The 26,400-nt window shown below is 38.8% G+C and overlaps 1 long non-coding RNA gene across 1 annotated transcript; it reads right to left on the bottom strand.

Annotated features, from left to right (window-relative positions):
* Positions 1-15,640: 15,640 nt before the first annotated feature.
* On the bottom strand, positions 15,641-18,247 carry LOC131902319 (uncharacterized). The gene is made up of 3 exons (XR_009377063.1): positions 18,162-18,247; positions 16,845-16,938; positions 15,641-15,724 (listed from the first exon to the last, which is right to left on the bottom strand). It is a non-coding gene; the product is annotated as an uncharacterized LOC131902319 (long non-coding RNA).
* Between the last annotated feature and the right edge of the window lie 8,153 nt (positions 18,248-26,400).

Below are 26,400 nucleotides of genomic sequence, written 5' to 3'. Positions count from 1 at the left end.
CACATGATCAAGCCTAATATTGATGAATACTTCTATCCTTTATTTGTATGCAGAGTACTTTCTGGCAACATAAAGTCTAGTTAATAAGAATGAAGTATCTACTTGGGTACAAACTCAATTTCTCCATGTTTGATGATATAAGTTAAGTGTTATTTTTAGCAAAGAGCCTTTCCATCAGGTTGTGGATTGTAAATAATAGCTTTAGCAATAGTAAATCATGTTTGAGGTGGGAAAGTATGGGAGCTCCTTAACCAGTGACCCATCAAGCTGGTTCATTTAACCTATTCCTAGAGGTTTACTTGGTAGCTTGTCTAGCTGGAGAATTGTTCCCTTTACATATGGTAATTGCCTTAAAATTACTATCATAAATAAATATATTTTAGGAAGCTTCTACAGTAATAGAAACGAACAAAACTTTCAAAGTCTCAACCCACTTACAACTCCAACACTGATAAAGAGTGTGGACAAAAAGTCCTAATCCTAATCTGGTACATATTTGCAATTTACATGTGTTGAGAACGAGAAAATCAGATTTCTCAAATGGAATCACCAAAAAATATCAACTATAATACAGGGCTGGCTCCATGCCCAAGAGTAGTAGGCTAACATAAAATGGAAACTGTGTTTTTGATCCTTTGCTGTTTGTTTTGTGTCTGTTTTGTTGTGGTATTTGATGTTTTGTTAGGTTTTATGATTGTTTTCACTTTTTTTAAGAGAGAGAGAGAATTTAAGAGAGAGAGAGAGACAGATAGACAGACAGAGAGAGAGAGAGAAGAGAGATAACATTAAATTGGATGGGGAGGGAGATAGGGAGGATCAGGATGGAGTTGGGAAAGGGAAATATTTAATCAAAATATACTGTATGGAAATATTAATAAGGGGTAATATTTTTAATATACATGAACAAGTGAGATTCTGTGAATGGAATATTTACTGAGAAGGAAGAAAGAAAATTAGGAGCAGCTGAATATATATGCTGGAGAGTCAACCTTGTAAGGAACTAGACAAAAGGAAACAATATCTACACTACACTGGAAATAAGAACACTACTGTAAATTTAACTGTGCCTGATACTGCCTTGTTCAATCTGTTCTGTGCAGGAATAGTGATTACACAGATCACTTTGTCTTCGTTCATAACAGAAGCCAATACATCCTGATCTTGAAAACATAAATAATCCAAAAATGTTGTTAGGCCTAATAACATCTGCAAACTGTAAAGCGTAACAAAATATAAAATTCAGTCTAATTATTTACATAAGTAGTCAACGATCAAAAACAAATTTGGAAAGCAATTGATTTTACAATACCATCAGCTGAGAGCAGCGGTCTCCAGTGTGAGCTTCTCAGGATGCTGAGAGGAAGCCTGGGTTCAGTGCTTGAGGTGCAACATCACCGAGCAGCAGTCTGACTCTTTATCAGAAATGCCTCACATTCCTTAAATGATAAGCACAGGGATAAATGAATGTAAAAATACTTAAAGCTGCAAATATGCATTTAAGGTTATTAACAACACCAATATATTTTAATGTAACAATTCATAGACTTTAAGAAGTCAGGGATTATCAAAGCTATTAGAGACTGAGGGTATCCCCATCTAAAGATAAGGCGTCTTCCTTTTTTTTTCTAGCACAAAACTCATCTAAACTTCACAAGGAACTGCCATAGTATAGCTAATGTTAACACAATATTCAGATAATTAGAAGTAATGATGGAAGACTTGAACTTTTGATCTGTTTCAAAACTTAAATTAGTTTCAATAAAGACATTTGTATATGGTAATATAGTTAAAAATAGATTAGTGAACAGTAGGTTGATATGCTGTCCTTTACTTATGACAAGGAAGAAAAACTACTTCTAGTTGGAAAGAAATAACATGAAATGCAAAATAAATCCAGATTTTAAAATATGGCCAGCAAATCTAAAATTATATGAAAATATGAAATTCCATCCAAATTTACACACAAGAAACTAACAATGGAAAATGAAAGGCAAAAACCTCTCCATTTACAATACCACCAGCGAGGTGTGGGGTCTGCGTCTTCAGTGAAAGCTCCACAGGAGACAGGGAGAAGCACCTCCTCAGGGCCTGAGTCTGAGACTGTCATGAGCAGTATGGTGAGACCCTGCAACAATATCATAAAGGAAAACAAATATTTAGAAATAAAAAGTGAGTTATTGTAAAATATGTACACTTAGGCAGTAAATCATTTTCATATGGTTAGTAAGATTATTATAAGGTTTAGCATGTCCCAAATTCCTAGACAAGAAATCTTAACACTATTATGAATACAGCATTCACAAGGAAGGTAGAGATTGGGTGCAGTGGGTATCCAGGTTCCCATACATGTTATTATTTTGTGCTAATGATCAAAATAATCGTAAAATTTATACAGAACAATAAGAATTCAGTATCAATGAAATTATTCTTAAAGTAAAAATAAAATCAAAACATTCCACTCATACTTCCTTGGTTTTTTTATATTGAAAATATTCTTCTTTCATATCATACATCCCTACTAGAGTTCCCTCTCTTCCCAGAACCTTCCCCTCAACGTCTCCTTTCCCCCAGATCCAATCCCCCTCTGTTTTCCTTCATCAAAGAGCAGGGCTCCAAGAGACAACAATCAAACAGGACAAAAGAATATATGACCAGACAAGGCAAGAGCCCCTCATACTGAGGCTGGACAAGGCTACCTAATAGGAGGAAAGGAGTCCCAAGAGCAGGCAAGAGGGTCAGAGACACACCCACTCTCACTGTTAGGAGTCGAACAAAAACACCAGCTAACGGCCATAACATAGACTCAGACAACCAAGTACAGACCCTTGAAGACTCCACGTTTGCCTCTTCAGTCTCTGGAAGCCCATATTAGACCTTCTTACTGATTCAGTGGGCGACATTCTCCTGGTGTCCTCCATCCCCTCTGACTCCTACAATCCTTCCTCCTCCTCTTCTGTGGGGTTCCTAGAGCTCTGAGGGGAAGGAGCCAATAGAAATCCCAAATTTAGACTCTTTCTCTGCATAACATCTTGCTGTGAGTCTCTGCACCCACACCCATATGCTTCCAGAGAACGCCTCTCTGATGCCATCAATATCTTGTTTCAAAACGCATGACAGTGTGACACCAAACACACACACACACACACACACACACACACACACACATATATATATAACACACACATACACACACACACATATATATACAAACACACACACACATATATATGTATATATATATATATATATATATATATATATATATACACAAACAAAATTACTTGAGATAAGTTGAGGGCTCAAAAGTATTATACACTAATTGTCACTAACTCATCTTACAAACTGTCAAAAGACATACTAGTAAATGTTTCTCAAAAATTCTAGGACAACTGAATAACACAGGAAAATTTGATTTTTAACTCAAATAACAAACATAATTGATTTTTGTATTTAAGTATTTAGGTGTGTGTGTGTGTGTGTGTGTGTGTGTGTGTGTGTGTGTGTGTAAGAATAACTAGTGAAAAGGGCATGAATTTGAATGTGAACAAGGATCAACTTTATAGGTTCCAGGAAGCTTCTCTTGCATTAGGTTTCCATAACATCCCTAAATGTTCACCTAATTCAGTTGTCTCTCCATGTACTCTCTTCCTCCATGCCTCTCTCCCACAACTGATCACTCCTTTTCCCATCCACATTGAATCTAGCAAGGACTCCTAGTAATGGAAGATACGGAGCCTGAAACAATCAACTTCTGTAACCAGGCTAGGCTCCTAGTGGTGGGACTAGTACACCAACTCAACCACAAAACTTATGACCCACAACCTGACCTGCCTGCAAGATATGTTAGGGGAAAGGTGGCTCAGACCTTCTGGGAGTAGCCAATCAATGACTGGTCTAACCTGAGGCCCACACCATGAGAGAGAGCCCATGTCCAACACCGCCTTTATGGCCAGGATCCAGAAACTGGATGGCTCAGAGACCCAGGGTAGAACCAAACACAACTGAAAAACAAACTCAAGGAAATGATTCCTGATAATATTCTGCTATGCTCATAGGATCAGTGCCTAGCCAAATCATCAACAGAGAGGCTTCCTTTGGCAGATGATCAGAGCCAATACAGAGACTCAGAGTCAAACATTTGATGGAGCTCAGGGAACTTAGCAGAAAAGGAGAAGGAAGGACTGCGGGAACCAGAGAGGTCGAGCACACCAGGAGAACATGTCCCACAGAATCAACTAAGCAGGGGTCATACCGGCTCTTACAGACTGAAGCAGTAGCCCTGGAGCCTGCCTGGGTCTGCACCAGGACCTCTGTATATATGCTGTGGTTCTTTAGCTTAGGGATTTTGTTGGACTCCTAACAGTGGAAGTCGGGGTGTCTCTGACTCTTTTGCCTGCTCATAGGACCTATTTCCTCCTACTGGGTTGCCTTGTCCAGCCTTGATATGAGGGTATATGCCTAAGCATATTTCATCGTATCACATTGAGTTCAGTTACTATCACAGGGAGGCATGCTCTTTTCTGAAAGAAAATGGAGGAGCAGTGGATCTGGGGAAGAGGGGAGGTGAGGGGAATTAGAAGATGAAGAGGGAGGGGAGGCTGCAGTTGGGATGTATTGCATGAGAGAAGAATAAACTGAAAAAAAGTGAACAAGGAGGTTATATGAGAGAATTTTGAGAAAATAAACGAAAATGAGAAATGATGTGACTGTTAAAATCTCAAAAACCTAAAAATAAAATAAAAAGCAGATCATATACCAAAATATATCAATAATTTAGAGTAATCAAGACCATATATCTTAAAATTAATCCCTGAAGCACTTACAAAAGCAATAGTTTCTAAGTTGTGCAGCCATGGAAGTTACTGTAAAGATAAACGTCCTCTGTGTCCCCTCTGGTGGATGGGACCACCTTGGTGTTTTCAAAGGCAGAAGCTGTGATGCTGTTTCATGATCCTGGACAAACGCAAATTTCCTAAGGATGCAGGAGAAGAGGAAAGATAAGAAGAAGCCTGGTCAAATGGGTGGAACTAGAAAATATCATCCTGAGTAAGGTAACCCAGACTCAGAAAGACAAACATGGTATGTACTCATTCATAAGTGGATACTAAAAGTAAAGCAAATGATAACCAGACTACAACCCATAGCCCCAGAGAAGCTAAGAAACAAGGAGGACCCTAAGAGGAATGCATAGATAGCCTTAGGAAGGGGAAATAGATGAGATCTCCATGATTAAACTAGGAGTAAGGGGATGAGCAATAGAGGGTAGGGGATGGGGAATGAGAACATAAGGGAACAGGATGATTTATCTGGAACAGGAACAGATTGGGAAAGCAATGAAAGAGATACCATGATAGAAGGAGACATCATGGGGATAGGGAGAAACCAGGTGCTGGGGAAGTTCCTAGGAATCCACAAGGATGACCCAGCAATAGGTTTACCTGAACTGGTTTACCCCAGTAATCAGATCAGTGAATATCCTATCTGCCATCATAGAGCCTTCAGTTACTGGTAACTGATAGAAGTAGGTACAGAGATCCACATTGAAGCACCAGGCCGAGCTCCTAGAGTCCAGTCAAAGAGAGAGAGAAGAGGGATTCTATGAGCAAGGGGCATCAAGATTGTGATTGGGAAACTTACAGAGACAACTAAACAAAACTAGTGGGAACTCATGAACTTTAGACCAATACCTGTGCAGCCTCTGTGGGACTGAACTAGGCCCTCTGCATAAGCAAGACAGTTGTGTAGCTGACCTGCTTAAGGGGCCCCGTGGCACTAAGATCAGGATCCATCCCAAGTGCATGAGCTGGCTTTTTGGAGCACACTACCTATGGAGGTACACCTTACACAGTGTTGATGCAGGGGGAGGGGCTTGGACCTGCCTCAACTGAATGCACCAGGCTCTGCTAACTCCCCATAGGAGGTGTTACCTTGTCAGAAGAGGAAATGGGGGGTGGGCTGGGGGGAAGGCAAGGGGCAGAAGGAGAGAAGAGAGGGAGATCTGTGGTTGGTATATAAAACGAATAAAAAATCTCAATTAAAAAATATACATTCTAAAACAATAAAAAAGAAAAAAGAAACTCATCATGAGGCCACATTATAGTTCTACTGACCTCCATGATGATCCTTTTAAAATTTCCCTTTCACAGTTAAAGGCTTTCAAGTCATCCAACACTGGGCTCACTTTTTAATGCAATTTTTGACTATTTTCACTTGGAACACTGGACTCACTCCCATATTTTCCTACTGAAAAACTCAATGAAATGCTGGTCAGTGAGGACTGGTCTAATAGTAAAGGAACACATGTGAATCTAAACTACACCATTTGTATGTCCACTTCCACAGAATTCTGTTTTTTTTTTTTTTAGCTTTCTCCATCAGAACGACTATTTACCTAGAATGCTGAATCTAGGTTTGTGCTCAGAATATTTTTATTACTTTATAAGGTTCCTTGAAAACTCAAAATTTTCAAGGTCTGAGATTCTCTAGTAAAACAAGAAGCAATACCTTGCAGACAAAAAATTCTAAACTATACATCAAGAAACATGAAGAGGACACAGACTCTGCCAGCTCTGATTGGACCCAAAGAGCCTTTGTTGGACCCAGTAACTGATGGAAGCAGATGCAGAGATCCACAACCAAGAATCAAGTCAAGCTCCAGGAGTCCAGTCAAAGAGAGGGAAGAGGTGTTATATGAGCAAAGAGGGGTCAAGATCATGATGGTGAACTCTACAGAGACAACTGAACCAAGTTCAAAGGATCTCACGAACTTCAAACCGACGGCTGTAGAACCTGCATGAGACCAGACCGGCCCTCTGCATACAGGAGACAGTTGTGTAGCTGTGTCTGTCTGAGGGGCCTCTGGCAGTGTGATCAGGATCTATCCCTGGAGCATGCGCTGACTTTCTGGATCCCATTACCTATGGTTGGATACCTTGCTCACCCTTGATGCAGAGGGGTGGGGCTTAGTCCTGCCTCAACTGAATGTACCAGGCTTAGCTGTCCCCCCATGGGAGAACATACCCTGTTGGAGGAGGGGATGAGGGATGGGTCAGGGGGTGGGGAAAAGGTGGGAATGGGGAAGTGGGAGAAGGGATAAGAGGGGGATCTGTGGTTGGTATGTAAAATGAACAAAAAAACTTAAAATTACATACATGGTAATACAACCCAAACCCTCCAATATAAAGAAAATATTATTTATCATGGACAGGAAATGTGACCCAAATATGTAGATTTAATTTAAAATGCATAGTTAATGTAAAAAACAATTTTAATATAAGACTGGATAAAAACTGTATGATCCTTTCCAAGTATACAGAGATAAACTTTGAAATTCCCAAAATGCATTTATGATTTGAAGAAAAACACTCAAATACAAGTTATGAAAATGAAATTCTATATGCTTAAGTGTATGTAAAATATGTACATATATTAAATCGCCCACAATTTAAGCAATTTTAAAAATATATCAATGATACCCACTTCCATAAAAGTGGAAATCTTTTTGGGAAATCTTTCCCATGAAAAGGTTTCTTCTCTCTCTCTCTCTCTCTCTCTCTCTCTCTCTCTCTCTCTCTCTCTCTCTCTGACACACACACACACACACACACACACACACACACACACGTGCATTTTATTTATATATATTAAAACAGAGATCCACCACTGGACAATATGGAGAGAGTAAGAGACTTTGGAAAACTCAGTCTTAAATGAGATGTCTCTTAGAATTCCACTTTGGGCTTGAGTTATGAGGAAGAGGAGGGAGGCAGAAAGAGCGTAAGTGCCAAAGGTGAAGAATGACTCCCATGGAAACAGTGTCTTCTAGACACAGTAGTAGTGACACACACATGAACTCACAGAACTTGTGGCAACATGCACAGGGCCTGCACAGGTTGAAGCTAGATAAGGTCCCAGCACTGAGAGGGGGATGTTAACACAGACACAGGCTCCCATCACTAACCAAAAGGCTATCACTGATTGACAGATTCTTACAAAGGAAAAATTAGGGTTTTTTTCCAATGGAGTTTCACTGGGTATATGGACCACACTTAAAGGGTGGCCCTATGCCCAGAAGTATATGCCCAACACAAAATGAACTCAATGGTATTTTGTAGATGTTTTGTCTCATATTGGGTTTTTTTGACATTTTTTTTATATTACTGGCCCTTAGCTTGTATATTACGGTTTCTAACTTTGTGTTTTATGTATTTTGTTCTCTCTCTCTCTCCGTTTGTTCTTATGGGTTTTTACTTTTTATTATAGTTTATTTGGTTTTCTGTGTTGTTATTATTGGTTCCTTGTTTTTTTGTTTTCTTGAGAGAAAGTGATATAAAGGACATGAAGACAGGTAAGTGGAAAGGTGAGGAGGATAGGGAGGATTTGGGGGAGGAGAAACTGATCCGAATATATCATATGGAAAAAAGTCTTACAATTAAAGAAATAATCTTTATATGTGTAGTCAAAACAGTGAAAATTAAAACAAAGATACTTTACAAATAATACAAGTTAAGCAACCTTGAAATACAACTTATAGACTCCAGAGAGTGCAATGAACCAAAAACAGAGCTTAATTTTGGTATAACAATGCTTACCAATGGGAGATCGGGAATGGGGAGGAAATGAGTAGTTAGCCTGTACACATCCCCTAGGGGGCGGGGTACACTCAGCACATTTGTCTCTTTACATCTTCCCTTCAGTTTTTTCATTGTACCTTTGTGCATTTTAAGGACCGTTAAGTGATAACATGAAAAGTACCCACCACCACAGAATGATAGACAACAAATCTAAGAACATCAACAATCCCACAAAATCCCAAGTACACCATAACTATGTAAAATGATAATCAATGAAGTAACAAATTTTAAAACCACACAGGTGAAAACAAACTACTGCCCTGAATAGATTAAATGCTTTACCACTTTAAAGTTAAAAGAAGAATGTCTTACCTACATAAATAATTCCCTGAACAGACATGTCTCCAAAGTAGTTTTACAAGGATACAAAAAGAGAATAAAAACAAATCAATATTTTTAGTTTTGGGGAAGCACACATCTAAATACTTTTAAGACAGACTGAACAACTCTAAGGGGCATACAGCTAAGTGAAGTAAACTTGTGAAATATCTTTCAATTGAGAAACAAACGTCAAAATATCAAGTTATAGGATTATATTGAACTCTGTGTAAACAGTATTCTGAGGCTTTCTGATACTTTTGTTGTTGTTGTTGTTGTTTAGAATTTCATGTGTGGTTACTGTATTTACATCATGTGTATCCTTCTTCTGCCTCCCAACTCCTCTAATGCTCCACACACTCTCATAAAAACTCACAACATCCTCTACAGTTTTATAGAGGCTGAATATACTTAATAGTAATACCTGATCTCAAATATTTAATCTATGCACCACTCACTTGTTTCTCTGTTCTGGAATATAGATTAATATCCATGAAGGAAGTTTTCCTGATGGCTCAGGTGGTCAGGTCCCGTTCAGGCTTCTGCTGTGGCTTGGGGGTTTAATTCCATGTTGAACTGAAATGATTCACTAGAAAAAAAATCAGGAGAAATAGTTTATTTTGACATACATTTTCGAGTTAGGTCCCATCACTAGGGAAGTCACAGTGGCAGGCAGGGGCTTGAGACAACTCATCTCATTGTATCCATGGCCAAGAAGCAGAGAGCTTGTCCATTTGTTTTCTACAGAGAGGAAGAAAGACAGTATGGAGTTAGGTGGGCTAAAAGGTGAGGAGGGCTTTGTAGAAGTTGGGGGAGGGGAATCAATGATCAGAATATAGTCAATGAAAAAATATTCTCAATATAAATAGCAGAGAGCAGTGAATGTATTCATACTGGTGCTCAGCCAGCCTTCATTCTATATAATCTAGGGTCTCCTGCCCAGAGGATGTTCCTACCTACAATTAAGGTGGTTCTTCAAATATCAACTGACAAAACCAAGACAGCCTCTCACAGATAATTTCCAAAGGGCTTGCACCAAAATTATTTCAGATTCTGTCAAGTTAATAATTAACACTGAACCATCACGATGAGCATACAGAGTGTTATAGTTAATATAAAAAATACTTTTTGGAAAACACAATAATTTCCCTTTACAAACTTCTGAAAAACAAAACATAGATTAAAGGCTTTCATCAAGTCTTTAAATGATGCCAGTGTAACCTAATAACAAAACGCCACAAAGGTGGCAGATTATTAAAGACAAATATGACTTAAGAATTCAGAACAGGGACCAGAGGTAAAGCTCAATAGTTAAGAGCTCTGTCTGCTCTTCCAGAGAACCCAGGTTTGATTCCCAGCACCCACATGATAACTCACAAATGTCTATAACTCCAGGACCAGGAGATCTCACACCATCTTCTGGCCTCTGGAGGCACCAGACAGGTATTCAAAGACCTACATGCACATAAATAAAATTAAAAATAAGTTTTAAAATATGAAAGAAAATTTCTTCAAAAATATTATTTAAACAAAGACAACAAAAGAGGAGCAAGAGCAATCATAGGTGACTCACAAATATTCATTTACTATTTAAAAGATAGTTAATATGTTACACTACACACATGGAAAAATTATAAAAATTAAGTAGTCACCTATAAGGCAGAGGAAATATTTCACAAATCCAACACTTATTCACAATAAAATACTCAGAAAGTTAGATAGAGAAAGGAATTTGTTAAACCAAATTAGTATCAGGAAACACACACACATCATTGTATCTTCAAAGGCTCAATTTTCCAGACCAAAAAAAAATAAACAGATGTGCACTCTCTGTATGTTTCTAACCAACTTTTGTTACAAGGCTACTCTCAGGTATATTAGGTGAGGAAATAATATAAGGAATCATGTGTTTACCATAGCCCATTGATCAAGCCTAAACAAATCATAACACACCTATAGGAAAATGACATAACCTTGTGGTTACAAAAATTCTAAGGAACACAAAACTCTTCTTAAGATATAAAAGGAGCCAGGTGGTGGTGGCACACACCTTTAATCCAAGCATTTGGAAGGCAGAGCCTGGCGGATGTCTGTGAGTTCAAGGCCAACCTGGTCTACAGAGCGAGATCCAAGACAGGCACCAAAACTACACAGAGAAACCCTGTCTCGGAAAAACATATATATATATATATTTGTGGAGTTCACCAATGCTGCAGTGCAAATGATCAGAGTAAATGTTTTTCTACTGCATTTTTTTCTAATGCATTAAGGCTGCATTTCTACACAAAATATGTTCCAAATATGAACTCAAAGAACAAATATATTAAAGGAAAATATGACAGGCTTGGTTATGTGCCCCTGGCCACAGCTCACTGAAGCCTAAATCAGAAAGATCACACAAGTTTAAGAGCCAGGGACCTGCCTGGGCAACACAGAGAGAACCTTTGAGAACAGCCTGCTTCTAAATATAAATACTATTTAATGAAATTTTAAAATGCATAGACCATTGGCAAGGAAAGATTCTTGAACTAGGTCAGGACATACTTATTTGCTGCTCTGTGTATTTTCATGGAGAGACATAAAGAGGGGTCTGTTTGGCCCAGATAGCACATGGACGACAGCCCAGAATTTAAGAAGGTCCTATAAAGTCCAGGCTGGTGAACCAATGGAAAGGTGATGTTTCCCAGAATGCATCTAACTATCAGAAGTCATGTATTACAAAGTGTCACTAGTTGGATCCTTCAGATTTATTTATTACTTATTTTTAATTATGTGTAGTGGTGTTATGTGCACGTAAGTGACAGAGCCTTCTTATATGTGTACTGCGAACTGAGGACATTATATGATTTTAAAGGGAGGCCCATCTCTCCAGCTTTTAAGTTTCTTTAGATAATCTACAAGACAATGTCTGAAATTGTATATTGAGAGAAGTGAGGTATATATACCACCATTCAAACCACTGCCAATAAATACAACATTTGAGGGGAAAAGAATGGAGAAAGGTCACTGAACCTTGAGCAGGATGCCAGAGGCGATGTTTGGAATTTTGGATAAAAATGAAAGCTGTTCTGGCCTTCTACATCTATAGGTCCATTCAGTTCTGAAGCCTAGCATTCATTTCCTGTGTTTGGGGATGGTAATTATACCATATTAATACAAAATGTTATATTTCGTTTTTTGTTTTTCAAACAGGTTTTGTCTGTGTAGCCCTTGCTGTCTTAGAATTCACTCTGTAGACCAGGCTGGCTACATACTTAAGAGATCTGCTGCCTCTGTCTCCCAAGTGTTAAGATTAAAGGCATGCACCACCACCGCCCCATGCTTAGATTTTTAAAATGTAGATTATGGGTATTGTGCTGTGGGATGGTCTGTATGTCAAGTGTGTTGCTGATTGGTCAGTAAATAAATCACTGATTGGCCATTGGCTAGGCAGGAAGTATAGGCGGGACAAGGAAAAGAATTCTGGGAAATGGAAGGCTGAGAGGGAGACACTGCCAGCCGCCACCATGACAAGCCGCATGGGAAGATCCCGGTAAGCCACGAGCCATGTGGCAAGGTATAGATTAATGGAAATGGATTAATTTAAGATATAAGAACAGTTAGCAAGAAGCCTGCCACGGCCATACAGTTTGTAAGCAATATAAGCCTCTGTGTTTATTTGGTTGGGTCTGAGTGGCTGTGGGACTGGTGGGTGAGAGAGATTTGTCCTGACTGTGGGCCAGGCAGGAAAACTCTAGCTACAGTATTGAGATCAGTTCTACAATGCTTTTGCACCAAGCACATTACTACCCACGCTGTTTATCCAGTTCAGTTTCTTTCATTTCTAACCTTGAGCAACCTACTAAATATTTTAATAAAAAATATGATTCTATGTGTTTCATTTTAATGTTAAGAAATTTCACTTCAGAACTTGTAGATTAAAAAATATGTATATTAGGGTTTTTCCTAATTACATTTTATTTAGTGTGTGCATCGCATGTGTGAATGTGCTATATTGTGTGCACAGAAGTCAGAGAACAGCTTGCACAAGTCAGTTTCCTCTAACATGTGAATTTTGGGAAACTGGGCTATCAAGCTTGGCAGCAATAGCCTAGAGGTTTGGTCCTCAGCCTTGGCTGTTCCACATCTTCATTTCTGGCCCAGATAAACTAGGGGTGATCCATGTGTGTTTTTGAGCCAACAAACCACATAGAAAGTTGGTACACAAATGCAAATATTTAAAACAACTGGCAGTAAGTCTAATGTGGTTTGTCCCAAGATATACAAAATAATGACAATCAATGGAAATGTGGTTATATAATAAAAGATTGTGACGTTCAGTTAGGGGTTCACATGACTGTTTGTTCACTTCCTTGTTTGCATAAACATACTATGGTTAAGTAAGGTGTTGACATGACAGGAAGGTGAAGGCCATGTAAAACCCTCCGAACTGTCTTGAAATTTGCTTAATTAGAAAATAACTTCAACATAACATTTTAATCTATATTTTAAAAATCTAAGCGTGGGGCGGTGGTGGTGGTGCATGCCTTTAATCCTAACACTTGGGAGACAGAGGTGGCAGATCTCTTAGTTTGTTGCCAGCCTGGTCTACAGAGTGAATTCTAAGACAGCAAGGGCCACACAGAGAAACCCTGTTTGAAAAACAAAAACAAACAACAACAACAAAGGCATACAGGTGCGTGCTTATAATTTACAAAATTGGGAAGTCAAGACAGTCATAACCCTGGTGCTCCCTGGTCAGTCAGTCAGCCTAATCTGTGAGACTCAGGTCCCAGTGAAAGACTCTGTGTCAGAAACAAAAAAAAAAAAAAAAAAAAAAACCCAATGTGGCGATATCTAATGAGATGGTTCAAAGGTTAGAGGCACTGGCTGCTGTTCCAGAGGACCTGGGTTCAATTCCCAGCAACCACATAGTATCTCACAACCATCAGTGACTCCATTTCTAGAACATCCAGTGCTCTCTTCTGGCCTCAGCAGGTACCACCAGGCACAGAAGTGTTGCACAGATGTAAATATAGGCAAAATAGCCATATACATCATATACATGCCTGGTGGTGGTGGCACAAGTGTTTAATCCCAGCACTCAGGAGGCAGAGCCAGGCTGATCTCTGTGAGTTCAAGGCCAGCCTGGGCTATAGAGTGAGTTCCAGGAAAGGCTCCAAAACTACATAGAGAAACCCTGTCTCAAAAAAAAAAAAAGCTATATGCACAAAATAAAAACAATTAAATTTAAAATAAAAACCAATGAGGCTGTCTTTTGACAAACAACACCACAGGTTAATCTCCAGTGTCCACTGGTACATAAAACACATGTTGTTCATGAAGACAAACACATACACAAAAAAAAACCTTACCACAAAAAAGAAAAGAAATGAAACAAAGATGCTAAGACTTAGCATTCTTACTGTACATTGTACTGAAGCTTGCCATAAGAGTAATCCATGAGCAAAATAAATATTATGTATGCTTATTTATAATATGTCTTTTCCACATTACAGTTAAGATAAACTGCATCTATTTGCAAAGGACATAATCTTCTGAATTGAAAAAAATCGAGGGGCTGGAAGATGGCTCAGCAGCTACGAGCACTTGACACTCTTGCAGAGGAACTAAGTTCCGGTCCCAGTACCCACATCAGGCAGCTTAAAACTAGCTATAACTCTATCTCCAGGTGATCAGATCCCCTCTCCTGTCTCTGTCATAATGCCACTCACGTACACATATCCACACGTGATTACACAAACATACAGGTAATCGAAAAGCAACCAAAAAGAGTGAGAAAAAAAAGACCACATCCACAAAACAATATGATTATAAATAAAAACGAGTTCATTGGAGTATCAGTATATGTGATAACATCAAATTTCAACTGCATTTCATAGACAAAAATTAACCACTGAAAAACGAAACTCAGATAAGAATTACATTGACCACACTATCATGGAGGTCTGTATCTACAGCACATGCTGCAATAGGATGGGAGGAGCCTTTCCAAAGTGCATGAGGCTGAGAACAGCAGCATCAACACAGTGAGGTATCCGCTTTTGCTTTGCTTTTGTTTTGTTTTAAAAAGCAATAATAACAAACAAAATAACATTAAAAAATAAAATATTTAGCAATATATATGCTTTTAAAGAAAGGACTGCCTGGGAAAGAGGAGAGAGAAGAAGGCAGAAAAATAAAAGAAATAAACAAAATAAATAATTATATAGGCTAAGTGCACTTACATTTATTTACGTTTTGCAGAATAAAATTAAAAGAGGACCACACAAATTTTAAAATTCCCCAGGTTCATTGATTATAAAGCTAAATATTGTTAAGATAACATCAATTTCCTGGGCAGTTAGAGAATAAGTAAAGGTCCAATCTATACCCTAGATATTTTACTACTGTCATCGAAATGAACAACACGGTGCTTAAATTTCTATGGAAATGCAAGCAGCTACCCTGTGTACTCAAAGCAATCCTGAAAACCAATGAAATGTGGACTACTTGACACATACTCCTTCCTTTCAAAACTTATGACAAATTGATAGTGGTTAAAACATTTTGATACTGTTTATAGTTAGATGTGAAGATTAGTGAAAAAAATTCAGCATTGAAAATTAATCCTTCTATTTCTAATCAAATGATATGTTGTTGGAGGATAGGCAGCAGACAGATGAACTTATCCCGCACAGCTTCTGCATAAATACCTGACAGGATGGCCCATACTTGCTAGCTGTGTCTCTTCACATCCTCCTCTTTATTACTTCACTTCTCCCGTATTCTTCCTGCAGTGGATTATAAATTGAAATAAAGTATTAACACCTAAAATACCAACAACAAAACAAACAAAAATGTTAATAGAAACAAAATGTAGAGTGAAAAGGGAAAATACAGCTCAATCCATGGAGCAAAGAATGATCTTTAAATAGCTGACATGGATGTATTTTCCAAAATATATAAAATACACTGCAACTCTAAAGTTAAAAGAGAAATATAAATGAAAAATAAGTATTTAAAAAGACATTTCTCCATAGTAGTTATAGGAATATTGTAATAACATATTAAAACGTATCAATACTTCCCATTCTTAGGCAATTACATGTAAAAATAGCCATGAAATGCACTTTATAATTAAAGAGGCATAGTATTAAACAAAAGAATCAAGAAGCAAATTTGAGCCGGGCGGTGGTGGCACATGCCTTTAATCCCAGCATTCAGGAGGCAGAGCCAGGTGGATCTCTGTGAGTTCGAGGCCAGCCTGGGCTACCAAGTGAGTTCCAGGAAAGGCACAAAGCTACACAGAGAAACCCTGTCTCGAAAAACCAAAAAAAAAAAAAGAAAGAAAAGAAAAACAGAAAAAAAAACAAAAAAAAATCAAATTTGAAAAAAATCAAAATACTGCATAAACTCATTTATGCGACACTGTGAAAAGGTTAAGGAGGTAATAAACTAATAAAATGATCAATAACTACAATGTGCTTGGGTCTCAGGAAGGTTGAATAGGTGAGATGAACATAATTTTTATATGGCTCTGAAAATAATTTGTATGCCTACACTCTCTATAAATTAAACAGTAAGTTGGATTTTCCTACGTAATAATATGGGCAAAACAGTATAACTCTTTTATGACTATATGAAATATCTCTTATTTCTGTAAATAGTGGGGAAACAGGGTCTGACCCAGGTAGCTTAGAAAATAAGTGGAGATTCCACCCCCAAATGAAAAGACAATTGTCTGAGAACACTGTATTTAGTTGGTAACATTGCTTCCTCGGTATGAACTTCTGATTCGGCAACCACTTTGCAAGTATCTTTTGGTTGATTTCTTAAATCAATGAATATAGGGGTTGTGTATGATTAAAGGAAATGGATAGACTGTTCATATGCTACTGGATTTGATCATACCTGTGGTCACATTTTTACATGGCTGTGGGCATAAATATACTTGGTATAAAATTTTTCTTCTCTAATAAAATCTTCAATGAAAGAAACTGGGAATCTGTAAAGAAATGATGGATTTTAGGCTTTGGCAGAGAACAAACACAATTAGCATAGGTCCCCTTGTAGCATCAGAAGTTTAAACAAAATCTAAATGCTAGAATGCAGGTTAGAAAAGGAAGAACATCTAAATTAGTATCTGATTTTTCCATCCTATGAAATCCAAAAGGGAAGATCCAATTAAATACAAGTAAGGCATGCAGGTAGGGAAAGTTATAACATTTTAAAGACTGCCCCAAAAGGTAGATCACCTGAGTTTGGTTATCCCCCTTCCCTTAACTCCTCTAACAAGCCATTTTCTGGTTTCTACCAGAACTCTAAGCCAAACACACAAATCTAAAGATTCAAAGCTAAAACCCACATATTAGAGAGAACGTGTGCTGTTTTTCTCTGTGAGCCTGGCCATTGATGGCTGCCAGAGGTGTAGGAGAGTAAGTTTTCTTTAGGAGTGTGGCAAGGGGTAGCTTTCCCAAGCTCTAGTGGATGGCTCAACGTCCATCTGCATACAAGGAGCACTCACCTGACTCAGTAGGTTATTAGGGGGAAAAAAGACAAGAATTGGGAGGGGCACATTAGGGGCAGGGAGGAGCAGGGGGCAGTTTGGGGATAGATTCAATCAAAATACATTGTATACACAAATGAACTTCTCAAGAAATAATTTAAACAGCACATTTTAGAAACCAAACAAATTAAACAAATACAATGTAGTTTTTCAAAGGAATACTGTTAGTTTAACATTTTGCGTAACAGATACATGCAACAATAAAAAGATACACACCAAACCCCAAGCACAACATTTGCTTTAGGCCATGCGAAAACGGATCCCTTAAAAGATGGCTAGATACTATTATTTAGCAATGATGAAATAAAAACATACCAGTATTTGGCAATTCCCTTTGTTTGCTAAATTATTTAAGAATAATCGAAGAATAAAAACACAGTTCCTCACAGTATTGCTTGGTAGGAATAAAGGGGACATATGGAAAAAGAAAAACGTTAAATTTCATGTTATGATTTTGAGGCACATGGTAAAATCACGAAGATGTTTTGAGTACACCGCATAGTACAAAGCAAGACGCAGACAAGGGAGAATCTGTACCTGTGCTAAGAACCCGAGAAGACTGCCCACACCGCAGTACCTTTCCACCCACGCTATTACAATGAACCCCTCTTCAGACTCTGGATGCCCGTCACTGGTCGTAGTCCACAGACCTCAAAGCTTACCCCCTGCCAAGGTTTTCATTCTGAAGAGAGGCCTGCCTTGTCGGTGATGGACCCTCCATTTCATTCTCTGCGCAGCTGCGGACCCTGCCCCTCCGCAGCTTCCCAGCAGGCTGTTCGCAGCCTCCACCTAGTGGACACTAGGTGGCAATGTAAGGTGTCAGTCTGAATTTCTGATCTAGAGAATTTATCTAAACCTGGAAATATAAGCAAACTGACACTAACCTATTGTTCTTGTAGGGTGGAGTCAGCAAAAACAGCGAAAGGGAGAGAAAGGTGGACATTAGCAAGCACGTTCCCCAAGCCTGCTAGCCCGTGTGCCTAGCAGTCCTTTCCATGAAACTCATCCCCTGCCTACACGCAGCCCTCCAGGAAATAGCATAGCAAACAGCTTTCTATGCTTTTCTCACAGACAGACTTCTTGGATTAGAGGATATTTTAAGAAACAATCCCGATTATTTAAAAAAAATTCAAAATTCATCTTCACAAGAAGCAATTCTTCTGGGAGATACATCCACATTTTCTCCTTACCTGATTCCTCTCACCTGTCCAGTCTCCTAGCTTTGCCCTTCCTGGTCCTGCATGGTCACCAGGGTTGTTCCTCGCTGTGCTGCAAATCCACATTTCTCTTGTCATCTCCTGACCTGCTGCCATAGACACAGTTTTTCTCCACCCCACATCCTTGCCTGATTCTCTTGCCCTTCATCTTCAGAGTACCCTCCAACTTTTCTCATGAAGAATGCATCCCTCCTAGCTCTGATGCTGCACTCTGGGTTCCCATGCAGCTCTTCCCCACTGCATTTTAAATTCAAGTTTTATGCAACCTTCAAAAAACAAAATACCAGGGAACATGAAAACTGTGTTCATGGTCCTCCCTGTAAGTTCACACATGTAAAGGGGAAAAGGGACACAGATCCTCCTTTGTACTGGAGTCACATGGGAAATACTTACTGTCTCAAATGCCTCACCTATTTTCAACCTGCTTTCCGATAAAAAACAGACCCTTGATTTGAGGATTTCAAGTTGAAGACTAAGATTTTGTCTTCCTGCATGTGTTCTCAAGTTAAGACACAGCCTCTGATTCCCACTGTAAGTCCTTTCTCTTGCCACCTGTTATCAAGCCCAGGTTAACAGGCTGACACTAGGCTTCTCACCTCATCTGCAGTTTTTCTGGTTAAACTGTCTCTCTTAAACCATCATCCAATATTCAGCTTTACTGACCTGTCTCTCTAGACAAATATTTTCAAATCTTTATTAGGTGTCACCTTTTGCCAGTATCACTCTGTGTACTTAGCTTTTAAAATGTATAAGATTTTTGGCCTGGTAGCAACATGTCATGACCTTCACTATCTTCTCATGAATGAATAGGTCCTGAAATTTCTATTATGTTCTAAGAGATCACTTCTATCAAAACTTGCAGACTATGATCCATAAAAAAAAGTGGAAATCACACAGAAGATGATGGAACTTTGGAAAAAATCTGAATAATGCCCCTCTTGCCCCAGTTTCACTTGCTTTTATTTACCTGCTTTAGTTGACTTTAAAAATAGACAACTTCTGACATGCACTTGTAATCTCAGCCCTTGGAAGGCAGAGATAGAGAAGAGGATCCAAGGCTTTGGATCTGTCTCAAAAAGCAAGGTGTACACCTCCTCAGCAAGGATACCCAGTGTTGATCTCCACATCCACACACCCACACACATAGATAGACACACAGATAAATAGTGTGACGGATATTCTTGGTTGTCAGCTTGAAAACATCTGGCATTAACTAAAACCCAAAACTGGAAGGCACACCTCTGAAAGATTTTTGTTTAATTTAAAGTAGGAAGGTTCACTTCTAATACAGATCTTTGAGGTAGGAAATACCTATAATCCTGATCATTTGAGCTGAGAAAACCCACTTCTAATCTGGGCCACAGATTCTGCTGGAAGCCTGTATAAGAACATGGAAGAAGGAAGCTTTTGCTCTTTGCCTGCTTGCTCTTACCTTGCTAGCAAGTCAGTTCCTTCACTGGCTTTTACGATTCCAGCCTATACTGAGGACTAGCCAAGACATCCAGCCTCATGAACTGAGCAGCTTCTGGATTCATGGACTTTCCATTCATAGCCACCTCTTGCTGAATTAGCTGGCCCAAAGCCTGTAAACATTTCTAAGAAATCATATAGAAATAAATATAAATATAGGTATAGATAATAGATGGAGAGAGATTCATTCTATAATTTCTTTTACTTCAAAGAACCCTCACTAATACAGATAGCTAGATAATAGATGGTGATAGAAAGATTAGATCTGTCAAAGAATATAAGTTTTCTGAGAGCAATTCCCTAGTGAAGCCCTTGCCTATATGTCTAAAGTTCATTACCAGGGGAGGGACAGAGGGAAGAAAGAGATACAAAGGGGGAAGGAGGAGGGAGGGAGAGAGAGTTGAAGAATGATAACATATTATGTTACGTGCCTGAAGTCCCATGTACTGGGGAAAATGAGACAGGAGGATCACCTAAGCCCAGGTGTTTGATTCCAGCCTTTATAGCACAGCTACACATTGAAAGTTTGCCTTAATAATGATTAAACACATATAAAATAAAGTAAAGCAATGAATCCTCCTCTACTCCTAACTTATATTCTACAATTATCACTCATGATAGGTATATCAATGCTTTTCTTTACTGCATTGTTTAAGGCAGATTCCAGGTGTCTTGGAGTTATATCATTTTATTGCTACATACTTTAGCATTCACCTCTAAACCAGACATTTCCTCACATAATCACAAAGCTAAATTATGGCCTATAATTGAACAATTTTTATCTGATATCAGTAACTTTCCCAAAGTATTTCATCATTGCTGTTGTTCTTGAATTGGACTTCCAAGGAGACCTCACATTGTATTTTAAGTAGATGTGAAGTTTCTCCCCACATACTTTTAAAAACAGAATCTCATGCATTTCAGGCTGACCTACAATTCACCATGTAGCTGAAGGGTGTCCTTGATTCCTGTTCCTCCTTCCATGATCTTCTGAGTGCTGCAAGTTTACCAACATAGACAACTCACATTAAGACTCAGAGATCTCTATTTTTTCTGAGTCTCCTTACTTATGATCCCTTATTTCCCAATCATCTTTATTTTGACACACCATAGACTTCTTGTAGAAATATTTCTCTGAAAATGATTTACTGGGATAAGAAGATAGCTCGGTTGGTGATGTGCTTGCCATATAAGCATAAGGAATTGAGTTCAATCTCCATAGGTCATGCAAAAAGCCAGGTGCTGTGGCATATGCCTGTAATCCTAGCACAAGAAAGGCAGGGACAGAAGTAATTGAGGATTACTGGCCATCCAGAGTAGCTGAATTGTGAGCTCTATATTCAGTGAGAGAATCTACCTCGAAAAGTAAAGTGGAAAAATTGAGAAAGACACCTGGCATAGAAGCCTATCCCCAACACGAACATGTACTCATGCATTTGTATCTGGAAAGACAGGTGCAAGTACATATGAACACATATATACACAACAATGATGAATACATTGATTAATACCTAACGATGAGTATTACTCAGGGACATTTATATCAGAAGTAGGGTTTTCATAGCACGTCTGATCTCTAAGAATGGATTTTACCATATGACTTATAAATTTGCTCAGATTTTATGTCCTTGATGTCTACAACGTGGAAGTCATAAAAGCATACTCAGTAGAGAAAGAAAGAAAACACTTACATTGGAAGTCACATGGAGGAGCAATCTCTCATCAGTCTCTCAGTATCTTCTGTCAGAAATAACCAGAGAAGCTTCCTATGGAAACAGATGGGAAGGGATACAGAGACCAACAGCCAGACATTATGCAGAGAGAGAGTCTAAATTAGAGATCTCCATTGGGTCCCTCCCCTCAGAGCTTGAGAAATTCCAAGTGTGGGGATTGTAGGAGAACAGGGCCCACTGAATCAACTAAGCAGGGTGCATATGGGTTCAGAGACTGAAGAAGCAACACGGGGCCTGTATGAGTCTACACCAGGCCCTCCACGCATATTTTGTGGCAGTTAGCTTCCTGGTTTTGTGGGTCTTCTAACTGTGGAAGCAGGTGTTTCTGACCCTTTTGCCTGTCCTTGGGAGACCTTTCCTCCTATTGGGTTGCCTTTTCCAGGTTCGGTGTGAAGGCTTTTGCCTTGTCGTATTATATTTTGTTTTGTCGTGTTTGGTTATTGTCTCTTGAAGGCCTGCTCTTTTTTGATGGGACACAGAGGCTGAGTGGATCCAGGAGAGAAGGGAAGTGAAGGGGGAGCTGGGAGGAGTGGAGGGGCAAACTGTGGGAAAGAAAAAAATAAAATTTAAAAAAGAAAGAAAATACAGGTGGGATGTGAATCATGTTTATAAGGCTTATCAAGGTTATCTTCCACCATCTTTAAGGTCACTCCATTGAAACCACTGATACCTTCTATGGTCCTCTGAATATATCCTATGAGTGACCAACAACATCATGAAGCAAAACAATCTACCTCCAAATCTGTTTAATATCATTAATTCTCTGAACATATCTCCCATGGATAGATATGAAGATGGATTACACCTGAACTGATTGATTAACTCCCTTCCAATCATCTTTTTCCTTGCCTTAAATCACACTTATTCTCTACCCTCTAAATGTTTGCAAACACTTTTGTCTGAGGAGTCACATTTGAGACATGATCTCTTATCCTCAGACTTGACCATGACACAAGGAAGTCCTCTTTGATAACAGTCCCTTCATGACTGGCCTACGAGGAAGGCAGCAAAGTTGGCCTAATTAAGAAGCAATATTATAGCATCTTTTAGTTAAGCAATGTATTTCGTTTACAGTTTTCATACCACAGAAGGTACCTGACCTATTTTGCTATCTATTGTTGTAATAAACACGATGAGCAAAAGTAACTTGGGGGAGAAAAGGGTTTATTTATTCTTGAAAGTAACAGCCCATCATATAGGGAGTCTAGGTCTAGAGCTCAAGGAAAGAACTTGGACATGGGAATTGAAGCAGAGACCATGGAGCAATGCTAGTCACTTGCTCCTTTCCACGGCTTTCTCAGCTTGTTTTCTTATACAACCAAGAACTACTCACAGTAATCACTGATCAAAAAATGTGTCAGAGACCTGCCCATGGACCACTCTGAGGCAATTATTTAATTGGCATTTCCTCCTTCCAGGTAAATCAGGTCTGTGTCAAGCTGACAAAATATATGTAACCAGAACAATGAGGTTAAAATATCCAACCTCCAGGGATAGGTAAGATAGATCAGTGGTTGAATTACTTGCAAGCTTTGCAAGTATCAGGTCCATAATTAGATACTCAACACCCACAAAAAAATGAGGGCTTACCATGTTAATGTAATCCCAATGCTGGGGGCAAGGAAAAGACAAGTGGACCTCAGAGGCTCTCAGATTGCCAGGCAAAACAGCAAGCTCCGGGTTCAGCAAAAGTCTCTTTTTCAAAATAAATAAGGTTAAGGAGGCCTTTAAGGAAAGGCATTCCAATATCAAACTCTGGCTTCCACTTCAGCCCATACAGGTGAGGAGCATGTAAATACACACACACACACACACACACACACACACACACACACACACACACACATGCACATACCACACATAAAAAGAAAGAGGAGAGAGAAAGAGGGAGGAGAAAGAGGGGAGAAAGAAATAAAAGGATGGGGGGATGAAGCAGGGAGATGGAAAGGAGAGAGGGAGAGAGGGAGAGGTGAAATGGAGGAAGTAAAGGGAGTGAGGGAGAGGGAGAAAAAGAAGGAGGAGTTGGAGGAAGGGGGAAACAGAGATTCTAAAATGTTAGATCAAATAAGATTCAGATGAATCAGAATATTGAGATGCCTTAATTTACACATAGATATTTTCATATGAATAAAATTCCTATAATTGTAGGACTTTACAAGTAATTATAGAAAGATGCTACTATCTGCATAATAAGTTGACAGTGATATAATCATTTCATTTCATATATCTTAAGATTTCCTTTGACATAGAGTGTATGACTCCCATAAGATATTTTTAGATAACATGTAACCCAGGGAGACCTTGAGATCAAAACCTCTGCCTGAATTCCTTTATTGTCACAAATGCCAGTAGGACTGCTTCACTTGGTTCCTTATTTGTATCAAGACTTCCATCTGGAATCACATAACTAGGGTACAGTATTGATAATCTGAAGGAGAATGTATTAAGATTTTGTGAAAAAATAATAAGTGTTAGATATGCCTTGCTACATGGAAAATTATAAATGCATAGAATATACTGTGGGATGGTCTGTATGTCAAATGTGTTGCTCTGATTGGTCAATAAATAAAACACCGATTGGCCAGTAGCCAGAGAGGGGGTATAGGTGGGACTAACAGAGAGGAGAACTGAGAGAACAGGAAGGCGGAGGGAGACACTGCCAGCTGCCACCATGGAAAGCAAGATGTAAAGTACCAGTAAGCCACGAGCCACGTGACAACTTACAGATTAATAGAAATGGGTTAATTTAAGCTGTAAGAACAGTTAGCAAGGAGCCTGCCACGGCCATACAGTTTGTAAGCAATATAAGTCTCTGTGTTTACTTGGTTGGGTCTGAGCAGTTGTGGGACTGGCGGGTGACAGAGATTTGTCCTGACTGTGGGCCAGGCAGGAAAACTCTAGCTACAAAATGTGAATTAATGGTCTGTAAGACTACATATCAAAATGTCTGAGACTCACTTTACACCAACTTCTGGCTTCAGACAGCATTCAGCCTGGGTATGAAAAGGATATTGCTCAGATTTCTAAATTAAGGTGACTCCGATGAGAGTCTGAAGAAACTTCAGAGCTTGATACCCCAGGGCCCCACTCAAGAAAAGATATCACTGCTCAGCAGCAGGATTCCGGAGACTCCCAAAGGTTGCTGCAGGAGTCCGAAACAAGAACACAGCTGAAACTGAGGGAGGAACCACTTAGAAGTATTAGCGGTGTTTCACACTAACACCTGCCTAAAGTGATGCGTCTCCTTCTCTTCATCTACACTTCAAGATTCACAGGGCATGGGAAAGAGGTAACACAAGTAATTTTGACTATGCAGTGAAAATTGTTCTTAGCTCAAATACAATCCCATTAATTAATAGTAACTATAAATATAGAAAACAATATAAAATTAATTCATACCATATTCTATAATTGAGCTCAATATTAATGACATACAAAAATGTGCATTACCCAATGAGATAAAATTCCCATTTCCTGTTTCTTAATAAGTACCCACCACACAGGTAAAAACATTTAAATGAGACCCATCATAAGGAGGCTATGTTTAGTTAAAGCTGACTTAGAAATAAGATGGAGGCTAGGATTTAAATGGAAATGGCTTACAAGACTGTTTTCCATACACTGGAAGATTAACCATTGGCTTCTGTACACTTTGTAGCTTAGCAGTTAGATAAAGGTGATCAATATATTGAAAATCCCCAAAATATTTGAGAAGAAAACTACCCTGGATTTGCTGTTCGAAATTGCAAGGCAGTTGTGGGTTGTTGTTGTTGTTGTTTTTTTTTTTTTTTTTTTTTTCTGTCTTCGTCTCGGACCCTGCAGCCACTGCTATGTTGGTGCCTCAAAAGAACAGGCTTGCCATCTATGAACTCCTTTTAAGGAAGAAGTATGGTTGCTAAGAAGAGACACAAATAGAATGATTGTTTAGCTGCAAATGGTCTGCTAAAGACAGAAACTCAAAGAAAATCTGTCATGTTGAAAATAAAAGAACCTGTAGAGCCAGCCATATACATGTATAAAAGTACAAATTGAGTAAATGTAAGAGCATAGATAAATACATGCCATTTGAAAATTTAAAAAAAAAATGATATTAATTCAAGTCAAAGTTGAGTTTATTTAGAATAATACTGGGGATAAATGCTATTTTATAGCAATATATATTTTTCTGTAAGAGGATCTAGAAAACAAAACTATCTGATACTGACTGCACACTTATCTTTTAAGTGCATGAACTAAAAGCTAATAGAACCTCAAGGATAGGTAGAGAAATAAAAGTTTTAATTGAAAATTGCAATATCACATCTTTTTTTTTTTTTTTTGAGACAGGGTTTCTCTGTGTAGCTTTGCGCCTCTCCTGGAACTCACTTGGTAGCCCAGGCTGGCCTCGACTCACACAGATCCGCCTGGCTCTGCCTCCTGAGTGCTGGGATTAAAGGTGTGTGCCACCACCGCCCGGCGCAATATCATATCTTAATGCTTAG

This window comes from Peromyscus eremicus, chromosome 1 (genome assembly GCF_949786415.1).
Source record: "Peromyscus eremicus chromosome 1, PerEre_H2_v1, whole genome shotgun sequence".
Lineage (NCBI taxonomy): Eukaryota > Metazoa > Chordata > Mammalia > Rodentia > Cricetidae > Peromyscus > Peromyscus eremicus.
Note: the sequence above shows the minus strand (reverse complement) of the source record. Positions and strands in the feature narration are given on the sequence as shown.